A 5901-nucleotide genomic window follows, 5' to 3' on the forward strand; every position below is an offset into this window, starting at 1 on the left:
CAACAAACGTGGATTTTTTAATGAATATTTTTCAAGGGCCATTAGACCAACAAACGTGGATTTTTTAATGAATATTTTTCAAGGGCCATTAGACCAACAAACGTGGATTTTTTAATGAATATTTTTCAAGGGCCATTAGACCAACAAACGTGGATTTTTTAATGAATATTTTTCAAGGGCCATTAGACCAACAAACGTGGATTTTTAATGAATATTTTTCAAGGGCCATTAGACCAACAAACGTGGATTTTTTAATGAATATTTTTCAAGGGCCATTAGACCAACAAACGTGGATTTTTTAATGAATATTTTTCAAGGGCCATTAGACCAACAAACGTGGATTTTTTAATGAATATTTTTCAAGGGCCATTAGACCAACAAACGTGGATTTTTTAATGAATATTTTTCAAGGGCCATTAGACCAACAAACGTGGATTTTTTAATGAATATTTTTCAAGGGCCATTAGACCAACAAACGTGGATTTTTTAATGAATATTTTTCAAGGGCCATTAGACCAACAAACGTGGATTTTTTAATGAATATTTTTCAAGGGCCATTAGACCAACAAACGTGGATTTTTTAATGAATATTTTTCAAGGGCCATTAGACCAACAAACGTGGATTTTTTAATGAATATTTTTCAAGGGCCATTAGACCAACAAACGTGGATTTTTTAATGAATATTTTTCAAGGGCCATTAGACCAACAAACGTGGATTTTTTAATGAATATTTTTCAAGGGCCATTAGACCAACAAACGTGGATTTTTTAATGAATATTTTTCAAGGGCCAACAAACGTGTATTTTTAATGAATATTTTTCAAGGGCCAACAAACGTGTATTTTTAATGAATATTTTTCAAGGGCCATTAGACCAACAAACGTGGATTTTTTAATGAATATTTTTCAAGGGCCAACAAACGTGGATTTTTTAATGAATATTTTTCAAGGGCCAACAAACGTGGATTTTTTAATGAATATTTGTCAAGGGCCATTAGACCTGTAGGTGCATACTTTGCAATGTTTGTACTTGTAAACTTACATCACCTTTTCTTTGAATTTTAAATTGACAGAAAAATACTTTTTTCTTTTTGAAATTATAATTTTCAGTTCTTGTATTTCATTCGAACCAAATATACGTTTTGTTACTTTTTATAAATGTGCCTTTGTTTCAATTAAAAAATACATAAACCTCGCACATTAATTGGTGACCTCGCGTTTTAAATCGTTGAATACAAAAACCAAATACAAAACTAGTGTAACAATGCCCTCGGAAAATTCGGATCAATTAGCAGATGGTCGGAATGAAAATTCTCAAGCCCGTAATGTTGCTGCTTCTAGTGTCCACAAGCTGCCTCCATTCTGGAAAGAAAATCCAAAACTATGGTTTATGCAGGTTGAAGCTATTTTTGCAATTTCTGGTATCACTCGCGATGAGACCAAATTCCAATATGTTGTAGCAAATATCGATTCAAATTTTCTTCCTCACATTTGTGATATTTTGGAATCCCCTCCTGCTGATGGTAGATTTGTTGCCGTTAAAAATCGCCTTATGGAAACATTTTCCGAATCTCAGGAATCAAAACTCCGCAGACTGCTGAAAAATCAAGAATTAGGAGACCAAAAGCCGTCGCATTTGCTGCAAATTATGAAAAATCTTGCTTCTGGTCAATTAAATGACGCTGTTCTCAAGACACTCTTTTTGGAACAACTTCCAGAAGATGTTCGGTCAATTTTAACAATAAGTCAAGTAAGCGATTTGTCTTCGTTAGCTCTGCAAGCAGATAAGATCATGAGCCTACGTTCGCCACAACTTTATGAAGTAACTGCTGCAGCTGGCAATATTGATCTGACCAAAATATCCCGTCAAATTGAAGCTTTAGAAAAGAAATTCAACAACTTTTCTAGAAACCGCTCTCAGACTCGTTCGGACACAGGTAATAACAGCAAGTCGCGTAACAGAAGTAAGTCACGACGCAGAGACTGGTGTTGGTACCATAATCGGTTTGCAGAAAAGGCAACAAAATGCGTGTCCCCATGCTCTTTCTCAAAAAACTAGAGGACCACTCGGAAGTTGCGACAATTCCAGATTACAGTGGTATCTCGTGTCGCCTTTTTGTTAGAGATAAGCTTTCCAACAGAGATTTTTTAATTGACACCGGAGCCGATGTGTCTGTAATTCCTCCGTGCTTCAAGACTTCAAAAACGTCAGACTGTGGAATTAAAATTTTTGCTGCAAATGGTTCTTCAATTCGTACTTTCGGTCAGAAAATCATGCATTTAGATTTCGGATTACGCAGAAATTTTTCTTGGACCTTTATTATAGCAGATGTTACAAAACCCATTATTGGTTCTGATTTTTTAAAACATTTTCACCTTCTTCCTGATCTTAAGCGTAAAGCATTGATTGATGGCAAAACTGATCTGCAAGTTTCAGCGAAAATTTCTAAATCTCCGTCACTAGGCATAACAACTTTGGTGAAAAATGAATCTGTTTACAACAAATTGTTAATGAAGTATCCAGATGTCTATCAAGCCTCCACTCTTCCTGGAATTAAAACGGAACATGGAATATATCATCATATTGAAACGACTGGACCACCCGTACATGCAAAACCACGGCGCTTAGATCAAAATCGTTTCAAAATTGCCAAAAAAGATTTTGAGTATATGCTCGAACATGGGATCATTAGATCATCAAGTAGTAATTGGTCGAATCCTCTTCATATGGTTCCCAAGAAAAATGGTGAGTGGAGATGTGTTGGAGATTACCGATTTTTAAATAAAATTACGGTACCTGATCGTTATCCAATACCTTTTATCACTGATGCCAACATTAACTTAGCCGGTAGCTGCATATTTTCAAAGTTGGATTTGGCGCGCGCGTTCTATCAAATCCCTGTATTTCCTGACGACGTACCAAAAACTGCTATCGCTACTCCATTTGGTTTATACGAATTTGTCAAAATGCCGTTTGGATTGCGAAATGCCGCCCAAAGTTTCCAACGTTTAATGGATGAAGTACTACGTGGTTTACCTTTTGTCTTCGTCTACATTGATGATGTCCTTATATTTTCAAAATCGCCTGCTGAACATTTGGAGCATCTGAAGATTGTTTTTGAGAGGTTTCAGAAATATGGCATTGTCGTAAATCAAGGTAAATGTTCTTTCGGCAATAGTGAAATCGATTTTCTTGGTTTCCGAATATCATCAACTGGAATGCAACCCATTCGAAGCAAAGTTGCTGAAATTGTAAGTATCCCTAAGCCTTCGACTATAAAGGACTTACGACGCTTTCTCGGAATGGTAAACTTTTATAGAAGATTTTTACCTAATGCAGCGACAGAACAAGCCCCACTAAACCAACTTCTCAAGAATGTAGTGAAAAATGATAAAATGGACTAAAGAAGCGGAAAAATCATTTTTGCAATGTAAGTCAAGCTTATCAAATGCAGTGTTGTTATTTCATCCCGTTAGTGATGTAGAATTATCCATTAAAGTAGATGCATCAGATTTTGCTTTAGGTGCTGTTTTGGAACAACGAATAAATGGTGAGTTACAACCATTATCTTTCTTTACCAAGAAGCTAAGCAAAACTCAGCAACGCTATAGTACTTACGACCGAGAACTATTAGCGATTTATGAAGCTGTTAAGTATTTTCGGGACTACGTAGAAGGCCGTTCGTTTTCAATCTATACTGATCACAAGCCACTAATTTACGCTTTTTCTCAAAAGCCAGAAAAAGCAAGCCCTCGTCAACTACGACAATTAAACTTTATTGGCCAATTTTCAACGGATTTGAGGTACATTAAGGGTAATGAAAACATCGTTGCAGATACACTCTCCCGTGTAGAATCATTATCATTATTGGATTTTGAAGAACTTTCAAAACTTCAACAAAGCGATCAAGAACTTCAAGATTTGTTAAAATCCGAAACATCAATGAATTTACAACTCATTACAATTCCTGCCTCAAATACGAAGATATTTTGTGACGTCTCTCAAGCTAAAAATCCAAGACCATATGTTCCAGTTCAATTGCGAAAATCAATATTCTATGGTTTACACAATTTATCTCATCCTGGTTCAAGATCTTCCGTAAAACTTGTCACTGAACGTTATTGCTGGCCTTTCATGAAAAGAGATTGTGTACAGTGGACGAAATCTTGTCAGTATTGTCAACGATCAAAAATAACCCGCCATACAAAAAGTCCTATCGGGACATTTCCATTATCATCGCGACGTTTTGCTGATGTGCACTTAGATATAGTTGGCCCATTTCCACTATCAGATGGTCATCGCTATATTCTTACCTGCATTGATCGATTTACCCGATGGATGGAAGCAATACCAATGCCGAATATTACAGCGGAAACTGTGTCCCAAAGTTTCTTAAATGGCTGGGTATCTCGTTTTGGTCCACCAGATATTGTTCATACAGACAGAGGACGTCAGTTCACATCGAATACTTTTCGGAATCTATTGAAGTTATTGGGAACTCGATTAAAACATTCGACTTCTTATCATCCACAATCGAACGGATTAGTTGAACGTCTTCACAGAACTCTTAAATCCGCATTGATATGCCACAACAAAACTCAATGGACAAGGTCTTTGCCTTTAGTATTGCTAGGGTTAAGAACTTCGGTAAAAGATGCAATTAATTGCTCTCCAGCTGAAATGGTATATGGCGAAACACTTCATGTTCCTGGTCAAATGTTCACCGAAAGTAATGCCGTTTTAGATTCAGATGATTTTCTGTTACATCTTCAAACATTAATGTCTGGAATTAAACCCATAACAACTTCAAATAAGAGCAGTTCAAATATATTTATCAACAAGGAATTGAATGTATGTTCCCATGTGTGGATAAGAAGTGATCATGTACTTAAACCTCTTGAGCAAAAATTTCATGGACCTTACAGAGTGATCAAAAGATTTCCAAAATATTTTACCCTTCAAATCGGAAGCAAGACAGATAACATCACAATTGATCGACTTAAACCAGCATTTACAGAAATTGAACATTTAGAAATTGATTTAAGTCAACAGATCACCCCTATCAAATCGGAAGAGAAATCTGTATCGTTTTCACTAGGAAGGGGGTAATGTAGGTGCATACTTTGCAATGTTTGTACTTGTAAACTTACATCACCTTTTCTTTGAATTTTAAATTGACAGAAAAATACTTTTTTCATTTTGAAATTATAATTTTCAGTTCTTGTATTTCATTCGAACCAAATATACGTTTTGTTACTTTTTATAAATGTGCCTTTGTTTCAATTAAAAAATACATAAACCTCGCACAGACCAACAAACGTGGATTTTTTAATGAATATTTTTCAAGGGCCATTAGACCAACAAACGTGGATTTTTTAATGAATATTTTTCAAGGGCCATTAGACCAACAAACGTGGATTTTTTAATGAATATTTTTCAAGGGCCATTAGACCAACAAACGTGGATTTTTTAATGAATATTTTTCAAGGGCCATTAGACCAACAAACGTGGATTTTTTAATGAATATTTTTCAAGGGCCATTAGACCAACAAACGTGGATTTTTTTAAAAATATTTTTGAAGAGCCTTCAGACCAAAAAACGTGGATTTTTTTAAAGAATATTTTTGAAGAGCCTTCAGACCAAAAAACGTGGATTTTTTTAAAGAATATTTTTAAGGCCCATTAGACAAATTGGTTTTTTTAAAGAATATTTTTGAAGAGCCCTTAGACCAACAAACGTGGATTTTTTCAAAAAATATTTTTGAAGAGCCCTTACACCATTAAACTTGGACTTTTAAAGAATATTTTTGAAGAGCCGTTACACTTTTTTGTGTGTATTTTAAAAGAATATTTTTGAAAAGCCGTTACACTTTTTTGTGTGTATTTTAAAAGAATATTTTT

The sequence above is a fragment of the Musca autumnalis genome, unplaced genomic scaffold, assembly GCF_047663935.1.
Source record: "Musca autumnalis isolate F117 unplaced genomic scaffold, ASM4766393v1 scaffold_3, whole genome shotgun sequence".
NCBI classification, from domain to species: Eukaryota; Metazoa; Arthropoda; class Insecta; order Diptera; family Muscidae; genus Musca; species Musca autumnalis.